This window comes from Bombina bombina, chromosome 5 (assembly GCF_027579735.1).
Source record: "Bombina bombina isolate aBomBom1 chromosome 5, aBomBom1.pri, whole genome shotgun sequence".
In the NCBI taxonomy this organism is placed as follows: domain Eukaryota; kingdom Metazoa; phylum Chordata; class Amphibia; order Anura; family Bombinatoridae; genus Bombina; species Bombina bombina.
Window position 1 is genome coordinate 37,315,147 of NC_069503.1, and position 14,680 is coordinate 37,329,826.

Below are 14,680 nucleotides of genomic sequence, written 5' to 3' on the forward strand. Positions count from 1 at the left end.
GTGCTAGTGAAGGGTTAATACACACTATACTGCTCTCTGTTCTAGTGAAGGGTTAATACACATTGTGCTGCTCTCTGTTCTAGTGAAGGGTTAATACACACTGTGCTGCTCTCTGTGTTAGTGAAGGGTTAATACACACTGTGCAGCTCTCTGTGCTCGTGAAGGGTTAATACACACTGTGCTGCTCTCTGTTCTAGTGAAGGGTTAATACACACTGTGCTGCTCTCTGTGTTAGTGAAGGGTTAATACACACTGTGCTGCTCTCTGTGTTAGTGAAGGGTTAATACACACTGTGCTGCTCTCTGTGTTAGTGAAGGGTTAATACACACTGTGCTGCTCTCTGTGCTAGTGAAGGGTTAATACACACTGTGCTGCTCTCTGTGCTAGTGAAGGGTTAATACACACTGTGCTGCTCTCTGTTCTAGTGAAGGGTTAATATACACTGTGCTGCTCTCTTTGCTAGTGAAGGGTTAATACACACTGTGCTGCTCTCTGTGCCAGTGAAGGGTTAATACACACTGTGCTGCTCTCTGTGCCAGTGAAGGGTTAATACACACTGTACTGCTCTCTGTGCTAGTGAAGGGTTAATACACACTGTGCTGCTCTCTTTGCTAGTGAAGGGTTAATACTGTGCTGCTCTCTGTGCCAGTTAATTGTTAAAACACACTGTGCTGCTCTCTGTGCCAGTGAAGGGTTAATACACACTGTGCTGCTCTCTGTGCCAGTGACGGGTTAATACACACTGTGCTGCTCTCTGTGCTAGTGAAGGGTTAATACACACTGTGCTGCTCTCTGTGCTAGTGAAGGGTTAATACACACTGTGCTGCTCTCTTTGCTAGTGAAGGGTTAATACACACTGTGCTGCTCTCTGTGCCAGTGAAGGGTTAATACACACTGTGCTGCTCTCTGTGCCAGTGAAGGGTTAATACACACTGTGCTGCTCTCTGTGCCAGTGAAGGGTTAATACACACTGTGCTGCTCTCTGTGCTAGTGAAGGGTTAATACACACTGTGCTGCTCTCTGTGCTAGTGAAGGGTTAATACACACTGTGCTGCTCTCTGTGCTAGTGAAGGGTTAATACACACTGTGCTGCTCTCTGTGCTAGTGAAGGGTTAATACACACTGTGCTGCTCTCTGTGCTAGTGAAGGGTTAATACACATTGTACTGTTCTCTGTGCTAGTGAAGGGTTAATATACACTGTGAAGCTCCCTGTGCTAGTGAAGGGTTAATACACACTGTGCAGCTATCTGTGCTAGTGAAGGGGTTAATACACACTGTGCTGCTCTCTGTGCTAGTGAAGGGTTTATACACACTGTGCTGCTCTCTGTGCTAGTGAAGGGTTAATACACACTGTGCTGCTCTCTGTGCCAGTGAAGGGTTAATGCAGACTGTGCTGCTCTCTGTGCTAGTGAAGGGTTAATACACACTGTGCTGCTCTCTTTGCTAGTGAAGGGTTAATACACACTGTGCTGCTCTCTTTGCTAGTGAAGGGTTAATACACACTGTGCTGCTCTCTGTGCCAGTGAAGGGTTAATACACACTGTGCTGCTCTCTGTGCCAGTGAAGGGTTAATACACACTGTGCTGCTCTCTGTGCTAGTGAAGGGTTAATACACACTGTGCTGCTCTCTGTGCTAGTGAAGGGTTAATACACATTGTACTGTTCTCTGTGCTAGTGAAGGGTTAATATACACTGTGTGATTCAAACAAACAATACCAAGCTGCTACAGGCAAGGAGTTCCGGCGCAATCAATGTGCAGAGGCGGATCCAGGCAGCTGACAGGTAACAGGGGTGCTAGGCTGCGTAGAAACGGCCGGTGTAGCTGAAAATGTAAGATTCAAAAAAGCAAGTACAGCAGCACTTAGACAAAGGAGTAGCAGGGCAATCAAATAGTTAAAAAATATAACTTTTATTTAAAACATGTGCTAAAAAAATATACACAGCTCCAAACTCCCTGACTAGTTTCGTGCCCTATTAGGCACTTAATCATAGGGTAAGTTTGTCAGGTGATAGTACCTCTATTTAAAGGGACCAATACACCTGTATACAATTAAATGAAACACATACATAAAATACAAATATATGCATATCTCATAAAAAACAACAAATAATCCTATTTACATGCACCAATTCTAAGTAAGGAAAAAGCAGTTCCCACAAGCCAGTTTAAAGGGACAGTAAACCTTAAAAATAATGTTATATAATTCTGCACATAGTGCAGAATTATATAACATTATTTAGGTGCTATAGCTATAAAACGCCTTTTTTTACCTTTTAATTTGTTAAAATATGGCGCTTTTACAGACCCGCTCTCTGTGACTATACAGCTGGCCCGATGCGCTGACTAAATATAACAGACCCGCTCAGCAGAGAGCGGGTCTGTAAAAGCGCCATATTTTTAACAAATTAAAAGGTAAAAAAGGCGTTTATAGCTATAGCACCTAAATAATGTTATATAATTCTGCACTTATTTTTAAGGTTTACTGTCCCTTTAAGTATGATTGCACTGTACAATCATATTTAAACTGGCTTGTGGGAAATATTTGATTGCCCTGCTACTCCTTTGCCTAAAGTGCTGCTTTTTTGATTAATACACACTGTGCTACTCTCTGTGCTAGTGAAGGGTTAATACACACTGTGCTGTTCTCTGTACCAGTGAAGGGTTAATACACACTGTGCAGCTCTCTGTGCTAGTGAAGGGTTAATACACACTGTGCTACTCTCTGTGCTAGTGAAGGGTTAATACACACTGTGCTGTTCTCTGTACCAGTGAAGGGTTAATACACACTGTGCTGCTCTCTGTGCTAGTGAAGGGTTAATACACACTGTGCATCTATCTGTGCTAGTGAAGGGTTAATACACACTGTGCATCTATCTGTGCTAGTGAAGGGTTAATACACACTGTGCTGCTCTCTGTGCTAGTGAAGGGTTAATACACACTGTGCTGCTCTCTGTGCTAGTGAAGGGTTAATACACACTGTGCTGCTCTCTGTGCTAGTGAAGGGTTAATACACACTGTGCTGCTCTCTGTGCTAGTGAAAGGTTAATACACACTGTGCAGCTCTCTGTGCTAGTGAAGGGTTAATACACACTGTGCAGCTCTCTGTGCTAGTGAAGGGTTAATACACACTGTGCAGCTCTCTGTGCTAGTGAAGGGTTAATACACACTGTGCTGCTCTCTGTGCTAGTGAAGGGTTAATACACACTGGGCTGCTCTCTGTGCCAGTGAAGGGTTAATACACACTGTGCTGCTCTTTGTGCCAGTGAAGGGTTAATACACACTGTACTGCTCTCTGTGCCAGTGAAGGGTTAATACACACTGTGCTGCTCTTTGTGCTAGTGAAGGGTTAATACACACTGTGCTGCTCTTTGTGCTAGTGAAGGGTTAATACACACTGGGCTGCTCTCTGTGCCAGTGAAGGGTTAATACACACTGTACTGCTCTCTGTGCCAGTGAAGGGTTAATACACACTGTACTGCTCTCTGTGCCAGTGAAGGGTTAATACACACTGTGCTGCTCTCTGTGCTAGTGAAGGGGTTAATACACACTGTACTGCTCTCTGTGCCAGTGAAGGGTTAATACACACTGTGCTAGTAAAGGGTTAATACACACTGTGCTGCTCTCTGTGCTAGTGAAGGGTTAATACACACTGCTGCTCTCTGTGCTAGTGAAGGGTTAATACAGACTGTGCTGCTCTCTGTGCTAGTGAAGGGTTAATACACACTGTGCTGTTCTCTGTGCCAGTGAAGGGTTAATACACACGGTGCTGCTCTCTGTGCCAGTGAAGGGTTAATACACACTGTGCTACTCTCTGTGCCAGTGAAGGGTTAATACACACTGTGCTGCTCTCTGTGCTAGTGAAGGGTTAATACACACTGTGCAGCTCTCTGTGCCAGTGAAGGGTTAATACACACAGAAGCACAACTGTAGCACAAGTTATGTTTATGAGTTAGTCATTTACAGCAGCTACACACAGGGCAGGGGAATAAGATAAAACGTTATATAAATCAGTATTAGACACTGAGTATCATGTAATGTGTATAATGTGCAGCTCACGCGTCATCACACAGGTGTAGTTTATTCATTTGTAAAGCAGACAACAGCTAAAGTGTTATATTATAAATAAATATATGTGTAGATATGAATGTATGGGAATGATTAGCTGCATCTGTTAAACACACAAATAATAATATTTACCACCAATGTCCAGTTGCACAGGGCAAGTTCTAGGGCTCTTGCTTGCCGACCTACCAGAAGCCCCCAAAGTGCATATTAGTTCATATTAGTTCTGCTTTATCGAGGGGCGCACGGTAACTAGCGCAGAGGGGCGCACGGTAACTAGCGCAGAGGGGCGCACGGTAACTAGCGCAGAGGGGCACACGGTAACTAGCGCAGAGGGGCGCACGGTAACTAGCGCAGAGGACAGCCCTGGCTTAATAGGATATAGAACAATTTATTTTCATGAGACTTGTGTGTGGTGTTGCTTTAATCTAACACACAGGCCTAGTGATTACACTTTCCAAACAGATTAACACTTTTCCAATGGCCAAACCCCCCTCCCCACATAGTTTTGCCTTATTTGTAGAAACCAATTGTAACTTGTTACTGAGTAGACAAAGGGTTGTCAGTGCTATTTTGCTAGCAACACTTGTATTGTTTAACATGATTTTATCACTCCTGCTCAGACTTACTAGGGGCAGATATGTAGCAGGATCAGGTTTATGAGTTTAACCCCTTAACGACCAAGGACATGCCAAACAGTTCTACAAAAAATGGTTGTTAACAACCAAGCACGTGCCTGGCACATCCTCTGGAGTTTCAAGAGCTGGAAGCAATCGTGATCGCTCTCAGGGTATTGCAGTAATGCCTCGCTATTGCGGCAGCACTGCATTACCCTTTTTACCCATCAATGAAGAGAGAGTCACTCTGTGGCCCTCTCTGCATCAGCCAGCGATGGTGCTGATCGTTGGTGGGTGGGAGCCATAGCAAGTAGGCAGGTGGACGGCCCATCGCTAGTCAGTTTCGGATCCTGTGTCCCTCAAGTGTGTGCAATTCTGCGGGATGTGCGCGCCATTTACATTCAGAAAATGTATGGGAAGGATGGAGAGGGAGGGGGGGAATAAATGTTAAGAAAGGGATCTGGGAGGGTGTAGGGAATTGAGGGGGGCAGCTACACTACAGAAATTTTTTTGTATATAAAAAAATATATATATTTTTTTTTCAGCAAACTGGGTACTGGCAGACAGCACCGAAGATGGCGGCATATAGGTAGAGGGGGATGGTTAGAGAGCTGATGGGGGGATCCAACACTGCAGATAAATAAATAAAAAATGCATTTTATTTTAGTACTGGCAGACTTTCTGCCAGTACTTAAGATGGCAGTGACAATTGTGAGGTGGGGGAGGGAAGAGAGCTGTTTGAGAGGGGTCAGGGAGGGATCAGGGGGTGAGCTGTGTCAGGTGGGAGGCTGATCGCTACACTAAAGCTAAAATTTAACCCTACAAGCTACCTAATTAACCCCTTCGCTGCCGGGCATAATACAAGTGTGGTGCGCCTTCCTAATTATCAAAAAGGAATGCCAAAGCCTTAAATATCTGCTATTTCTGAACAAAGGGGATCCCAGAGAAGCATTTATAACCATTTGTGCCATAATTGCCCACGTTGTTTGTAAATAATTACAGTGAGAAACTTAAAGTTTGTGAAAAATTTTTGAAAAAGTTAATGATTTTTTTTTTTTATTTGAATGCATTTGGCGGTGAAATGGTGTAATGAAATATTCCAAATGTGCCTAGATCAATACTTTGGGTTGTCTACTAAAAAAAAAAGATATACATGTGACGGGTTATTCAGGGATTCCTGACAGATATCAGTGTTACAATGTAACTATCGCTAATTTGCTACTTGTACTTATTGCCCTATAACTTGCAAAAAAAGCAAAGAACATGTAAACATTGGGTGTTTCTAAACTCAGGACAAAATTTAGAAACTATTTAGCATGGTGTTTTTTGGTGGTTGTAGATGTGTAACAGATTTTGGGGGGGTCAAAGTTAGAAAACGTGTGGGGTTTTTTCCATTTTTTTCATCATTTCTATAATTTTTTTTATAGTAAATTATAAGATATGATGAAAATAATGTTATCTTTAGAAAGTCAATTTATTGGTCGAGAAAAACGGTATATAATATGTGTGGGTACAGTAAATGACTGAGAGGAAAGTTACATCTAAACACAAACAATGCAGAAATGTAAAAATAGCCCTGGTCAATAACGGTAAGAAAATTGAAAAATGGTCTGGTCGCTAAGGGGTTAAAGTAAAGTTAAAATTAAACTTTCATGATTCATTTAGGAAATGCAATTTTAAGCAGCTTTTAGATTTACTTTTAGCATCAAATCTGCTTTGTTCTCTTGGTATTCTTTGTTGAAAACTAAACCTAGATAGGCACATATGCTAATTTCTTGCCTCTTTATCTTTTCTCTATTATTTTTATAGCTTTTTACAGCAAGGACACTGCTAGTTCATGTGTGTTATTTAGATAATGTGCTCAATCCTGTGGAGTTTTTTGAGTCCAGCACTGATTGGGTAAAATACAAGTCTGTCAAAAGATCTGAGATAGGGGGGGCAGTCTGCAGTGGCTTAGATACAAGGTAATCACAGTGGTAAAAAGTATATTAATATAACCGTGTTGGTTATGCAAACTGGGGAATGGTAAATAAAGGGATTATCTATCTTTTTTTAAATATAAAAATTCTGGAGTAGACTGTCCCTTTTAAGCATAGATTTAAGTGCTTTTTCAATATGGTTTATAACAGATCATACTTTGGCCATGTTTTCATTGAGGTGGTAAACTTTGGAAACTGGTGGTGTCATAAAAAATTCTCCATAGACTTTAATGGCGATAAATGTTTTTTATCACTTAGTTTTCACAATTTACCTCCTCAATGGTATTTAGGTCTTTGTGTTTTACAGCTGACAAAGGCCCTTTATGACAATAACATTAGTTTGTATAAATGTATTTACAGGGGCAGACTGAGACCAACCAAGGCCTCTGGCAAAAAGTGTGACAGGGTCCCCACCCCCTTTTTTCTCCACCTACCTACCTCCTCTGCCCCTCCCACCTCATATGCCCCTCCCCCACCATGTTTTTAATTGTCATATAAAGAGAGACAAGCTGCTTTTTAACAAGATACAAAGATAATGAAGACAAATAATAATAAAATGTGAAATTAGAAAATTATTTAAAATGTCATGCTCTATCTATATCTTGAAAGAAAAAAAGTAGGGATTCCTATCCCTTTAAAGTTTTTTTTTCTAGAAGACAGAACCATCAAAACTATCAAGATTGCTTTAAGTTCTATTATTGCAGGAAACAAATTGCATAAAATGAACCCATCATTTCCCAGGGTTCAGATAAATAGCTAGAGCCCAAATAAGCATTTACTCTGACACAGAAAATATAAATTAAATTCCAGTGACCACAAAGATTAGAGCTGTCATTCCCTGCAGATTTACATCCTGAGCTCCCCAGCAGCACAGAAACCCTATAGATGAGCATTCAAATAAATGTATTATTTCACCCTAATTTCACATAGATGATCCCAAACAAGAGAAATACATAGAAAATCCACCTGTGAGAGTCCATGTGCATGGTCTAGGGAATAATTAGATCCATACAAGTGAGAAATCACTGGTCTGTACTTTTTAGTTTCCATCATTGCCTGAATCAATATATATGTATTCTGCTTGAGTTAACCCAGGTGTAGTGCCTACTGAGTAGTGTTAAGTGTACCTAGTGATGCACTGAAGTATAAGCGGCTGGTGTAGTATCATTAAAGTTACCTGAAACACAAACATTTTTCATTCATGATTTAGGTAGAAGATACTACACACTACTGGTTTCTAACTGAACACATGGGGTGAGCCAATGGGGTGAGCCAATAACAATCTGTATGTTTGTATGTATATGTATGTATATATATATATATATATATTAGGGCTGCACGATTAATCGCATATGCTATATAAAACCGTGGTTAATTGCAGTGATTTAAAAAACGCACAGAGTACACAATTTTTTGCTAGAAAAAAATCCTCAGATGTGGCTGTACTGCATTGATTTGTATGTGTTTTCTTGCAAACCAGCTCCATCTAGTGTTTGCTTTTAGCACACATTTGTAAAATGGCTGTTTTACTTTCACTTTCTGTTTGTGATCTCAGTAGCAGCCGATCAATCTATAGAAGTCAACAAGCAGAGCCCATAAAGGAGATGTGAAGAGGAGGGAAAGCCACTTACTTATATTTCCCCCTAGGGACATCTGCAGTCTGAAACGTAGGGTATGTAATCATTATGGAACCTCCCACACAATCTCCTGCTCTCTGAGAAACTGCTTAAATACATAGCAGATGCAGTTAACCCCACGGCTGCCAAAAAGGCTAAAACAGCAGTCCTTCTGCTAGCTAGCTGCTGAGTTAACTGAATCTACAATGTATTTGATATCAGCTAGGTACACAGCGTTTCTGAAAGGAGCAGCCCCCCCACCCCACTGCTATATGCCTGTATTGGATTCCTAGATATGAGCAGGGCTAACTTTCAGTCAAGATAAAATGTTTAAAAAAAGAAGAAAAAATAAATATATTATATACATACACACACACACAAACATATATGTGTGTGCGATTGTGTGTGTGTGTATGTATGTATGTATGTATGTGTATATATATATATATAATATAATATATATATATATATATATATATATATATATATATATATATATATATATATATACTCCTGGGAAAACGGATGCACTCTCAGGTCTTTTTAGTGAAGAAAAGAATCTTTAATGGAACGTTTTCAGGGACTTGCTCCCCGTCATCAGCATAAACGTAGTGTCAAGCAAACAAACATATATACCAATACATGTGATTAAACAATATCAAATACCTGTGTCTATTAGTGTGGAACTCAGTGAACTGGCGCCAAAACAGTGTGTGTGGGAACGCATCTCCTGCGTTCCACTGTGTGCATACCGGAACTGGTTTAACTATTTGTATTTCCGGGTATTACGATCAATTGCTAAAATAATAAAAATAGAAAATGTGTTCAAAGCATCTTGCAAATGAAAAATAAAAAATAAAGTGCACCATTCATGGTTATTGTACTCATCAAATGTCAAATTGTGTGCTTAACTATGGTGCCTACCAGTGCACTGAATTATATATAATATCCCTCTATTATGAAAATGGGTCGAATATGTTGTAGTCATTGACAGTTTACATTTTAGTTACATGCCCATATCCACAAATTCTCCGACTTGCTATTAAACTTGTTTCTAAACCTTAAGTTACCTGTAGTGGCTACTATTGCGCTAAGTATCTGTTTATGTTATCCATGTTGGTATGGTAACCGGCTAGCGCCGGATCTACTTTGCGCTCTGATACGTAAATGGATTTTCTGTTTATACTTGCAAAATCACACTTGGGACAGACTTTTTTGGAGGGTACCTGTCCATAAGTTGCAAGGTGAAACAATCTCCTCTAATAGTGTGTAATATAAAATTATTGTTTTTGCAACTGTTAGATTGTATCTACATGTGTGTGTAGTACACAGAATGTACAAGCATATTTACGCATAGTGTTGTACAGGTTGAAAGTAAAAGACAAATTAAAAATAAAAGGGGACATTAAAAAGAAGAAAATTGGATTAAAAATTAAATTAAAAAAAGAACATGCAATAATCCTATTTCTTTGGTATACATATAATGTATGCCCAATTATCTTCAGGACTTCATCAAATGACCTCAACAAGTGTGTGCCATTAGCAAATTATACTGTCTCTGTACACCATATTGTCCCGTAGTAGTCAGCTTGCCTGTTATGCAATCATATTAAGTAGAATTAGTCACAGTCTTAGTGGCTCTGTTTGTATGTTCATACATAGGTTATCTCAACTAGTGCCCTTGGTGGGTTTCATCCTCCCCTTGTTATTCATCCATCCTGGACATCATTCCCTGTTTCTTGATGTACAATTTATCTGTGCATCATATTTTTAAGATGTATTATTCCTCTGTTGTCTTCTTCTTGTTGGGAATATAGGTACATATGACGATAGGGCTGCTTAATAGTTAGAGACTAAGGAGCCTAAATCTGGGTAACTGGCTATAGGGGACAGTGAACTGTTAATTAAAGGGAACACCTCCGTGTCCCCCCCCCCAATATCAATGTGCTATGTGTGTCGAGTAATCTACCCCTAGAGGGGCCTGATTATCAACATCCAGCTACAATAAGTTCTTAAAGTAACCAACTGTACCTAGTATGTTTCTCCCCTCTAAATAAGTGCCTTAAAGTCTGGAGGAGAATTTAAACCTCCTGGGGCTATGGTGACCAACCTATATATCCATTCTGCCTCTCGCCTTAAGAGGGCTTTGTTGCGGTCACCTCCCCTGTCCAAAGGGGGAATGTGATCAATCAGGATATACCTGATGGTAGATACTTGGTGTGCCATCTGTGCACAATGTCTGGCTACGGGTTGGTTAGATTCTCCCTGAGACAGCGCTACTCGTATAGCTCGTCTATGATTGGCCATCCTTTCGCGTAGTGTGCCGCTCGTTTTGCCAACATAGAATCGTGCACATGGGCAGAACAGGAGATATACTACAAATGTAGTGTTGCAAGACATTGAGTGTTTGATGGTATATACTTTATTTGTATGTGGATGGTGGAAATTCTTTGTTGCTACTAAGCCATTGCATGTAGTGCACCCTAGGCATTTGTATGAGCCTTTGATGTTAACACAGGCAGTATGCATATAACTTTGTTTCGTGTCTGTCCGTACTAGAATGTCTCTGAGGTTGGTGCCCCTCCGATAAGCTATCATGGGCGTTAGATTGTGCGTGAATGTCAGTTTAGGATCTGATTTGACCACTGGTCAATGCTCTCTTAATGTTCTTCCAGCGTCCGTGGTGTTGGGCGAGAAGGTTGTTGCCATAATTAATCTGTTATCTTTCTTTGTTGGCGTTTCCTTGTAGATGAGGCTGTGTTGTGTGTGAGGTAGCACTTCTATCAAGACATTGTCGACTACCTGCTTCTTATAGCCCCTCTGCAAGAACTTGTCCCTCATGAGTTGCAATTGTGAGACCCCTGTTGCTATATTGGAATTGTTACGTATAACCCTAGTCATCTGAGATTTAACGATGCCTTTCAATAAAGCTGGTGGGTGGCAGCTGGTGGCATTTAAGATTGAATTTCTGTCAGTGGGTTTACTGTAAAGAGCCGTGGTTTCCTAAGGATTCTCTTTGTATAAAGATGCTGAGGTTAAGAAATTGTATTTTCTGTATCATGGTGTGTCATTTTGAACCTCACTGGAGTAGGGGTATTATTCCAATCCTCAAACTAGTCCAGTATTTTTTGTCGCCCCCCCCCCCCCCCCCCCCCCGCCAGATCTATAAACACATCGTCGATGTATCTTACATAAAATACTACCGAGGATGTATCTATATTCCACAGAAATTGATTCTCGAATTGGGACATATAGATTTGGCATACGATGGGGCCATATTAGACCCATCGCACGTGCCTGTCAATTGTAGGTAAAATGATGTCTCAAAGTGGAAATAATTTCTGGTAAGACAGAATTCCATAAGTTAGAGAAGAAAAAGAGGTAAAGAGAACCCTCAAGGAAAGCAGGTGGTTTAGACTAGCACTCATTCCTATCTAACATAATTAAAAATTAACTTTTAATAAGTAAATTTAAACCCGGCCTAAATACCAAGTGTACCAAATTAAAACTAAGTCTCAAATGTCCCCCTGTTTCCTGGCCGATAGCAGCTCCCTCGGCTTCAGGTGACAGGGACACTTGGACTCTAATTTAAAAACAACAACATTCACCAACGTGCAAATGAATGCACAAATTGTTTGGCAGCAAACTAGTTTCGGCTGTACTATCAGCCTTTCTCAATGCTATGGACAAACCGAGGCCCGGGTGCCACCCCTTTATATAGCACAAAGTTCAAACCTATCAGCCTATCATTGATTCCTGTGATGATACTCCTACTCATCATCCAATCCCTGTTAGTTTCAGTATTCTGACGAGCATAACTTAAAAGCCCAACAGATATTAACATGTTAGAAAAGTGGCACATAACACAATGTTGTATGTATTTAGTTTAAATTCTATTATGTGTTCTCCACTGTGTATTATCTATTGTTGTGCTTTCGATTCGTGTTTAAGTGTTAATCCACATACGGCTCTGAAATTGAGAAAAGCACTCACGCAAGGGAGCCAATTTCATTGGTCCACACAGACATAACCCCTATTTGACGTTATCCAATCGGATAAACATTCCTCCGTGAGTAAACAAAGCAAAACCGCACCGGAACATCACTGCACAATAGAGCCAAACAAGCTATTTCTCTGTTATTGATCAAGCAGATTACCTAAACTCAGGGGTATTGGTATCATTCTATTCCCTGTGTAAGTAAAGCTAATGTCAGAAGCTAATGTCAGAATGTCAAAAGCGGATCTATTCCAATGTAACGCAGGATTAGGGAGTTTGTACGAGATTGTCACTGATTGGATTACCATTTGTCATCCCTATATATTAAAACTCTAAAATATGCATTAATTATAAATATCGGAGGCAAATTACCCTCCAATATTTCCACCGCATGCGTCGTATATATTGTGACATTGTTTCCATATATGAACAAAAGATCACCCTAAAACATATGACATTTTACTCAAACAGAGTGTGTTCCTTAAAATCCTTTACTGCAGTAAATGGTACATATAACCATGGCATTGTTCCAATATTGTTATGTGTTGTCATGGATGGATTACTACCATAGGGTAAATTTAATGTGGGTTCCAAGTAAATATTTCACACATAATGTTGATCTATAAGCTCTTCAGATACTTGTTATTAAACTTTAGGTTCGCAGTTATGAGAGGTTTGTCAGATATAAATGTAGGACGTTGTGTATGTAGTTAGAGACTTCTAATAGTGGATATAGCAAAAAACAAACGTAGAGTGTACAGTTAATCTAACATCTTATTGCCTGTGAGAGCACCTTACTGTCTTAGTGTGAAAACACATATTGGTATTTATGCAATATTAGGGCAGATTGTCATTTAATATTGTACATTTATCTAGTTGATCATACATAACGCAGATCATGTCATTTGCATATAAAGTTATTAGAATATACTTTGGAATAGGTTAATGATATACGTAAGTGCTATGGGCGGCATTATACACCATTCAAATTTGTTGGTTTTGTTCCACAAAACTAATATGATATTTTATATCGAGTAGATACTCATTTTTAGAAACTTACTACCTCTCTATGTAACTTCCCTATATCTAATTACATCCAACTTGGACTTGTAATATAGGATATTGGAGTTGGAGATTGTTAGTCTGAAAGTCGGTTGGGTATAATCAGTAAATATAATACATAAATAGTAATTAAGTACTTTTTGTGATAGAACAATGCGAAGATCGAATAAAATAAAGTAAAATATAATAAAATAGATTGATGGAAAAAGCTAATCTCTCATGAAATATCATCAACATTCAACATGGTTTTTAAAGAAATACCCAATAGTTATTGCCCCCTCGTTCATTCCATTGGGTATAATTTCCCCATCTTGGGTGTTTTTGTTTTTAAGGTCTGATGTTTAATTTAACCAATGTCCTCTGACCATTTCTGCATCTCTGCACTTAAATCAAAGGAGGCCCATACTGTATGCAAACTGTGCTTCTAGTAACTCTATTAGAATGTGGGATAAGTTTTAGTACTATTCCAAAAATAAGCCAATAAGAAAGAGTGTAGGAGTACTGGCACTAGTTTAGTGTATATAGGAATATATGGAACTGGTAATTGTTCCGGTGCTTACACCACCTAAATTATAACATAGGGAAGAAAAAGAGGTAAGAGAACCTCAAGGAAAGAAGGTGGTTATAGGACTAGCACTCATTCCTATCTAACATAATTAAAAATTAACTTTTAATAAGTAAATTTAATACCGGCTCAAATACCAAGTGTACCAAATTAAAACTAAGTCTCAAATGTCCCCCCCCTGTTTCCTGGCCGATAGCAGCTCCCTCGGCCCCTTCAGGTGACTGGGACACTTGGACTCTAATTTAAAAACTACAACATTCACCAACGTGCAAATGAATGCACAAATTGCATGTGGACATTGTAATATCTGCCAGTAATGGTGAAAAAAGATACTATGATAGACAGATTCTGTAAAACCTGGAGAATTAAAAGCCCATATCAATTGCCAGAGCGAAAACGTTATTTATTGCCTATCATGTTCATGTGACAAAATCTACACAGGTATGACTACCCGTAAGTTAAACATTAGAATGACAGAACACCATAGCAACATCCGCAATGCACAGAAAGATTCAGAAAAGGGCAAAAAATAACGAGTGTGGCAAAACATTTTCTACAGTGTCACTCAGGCAAAACTGGCCTCGTTTAAATGTTGGGGGTCTGGAACAAATCAAACCTGGAATTAGAGGGGGTAACTGTGAAAATACCCCTACTCCAAAAGGAAACCAGGTTGGATTCTTCAGATAAATTCAATTATACCCAATGGAGATGAACGAGGCCAATAACTATTGGGTATTTCTTTAAAAACCATGTTTGAATGTTGATGATATTTCATGAGAT

The 14,680-nt window shown here is 39.6% G+C and overlaps 1 protein-coding gene across 1 annotated transcript in view; it reads left to right on the forward strand.

Moving 5' to 3' along the window:
- The window catches only part of LOC128661264 (zinc finger protein 585A-like), a 185,106-nt gene that overhangs the window by 102,768 nt on the left and 67,658 nt on the right, over positions 1-14,680 (forward strand). The window lies entirely within an intron of this gene.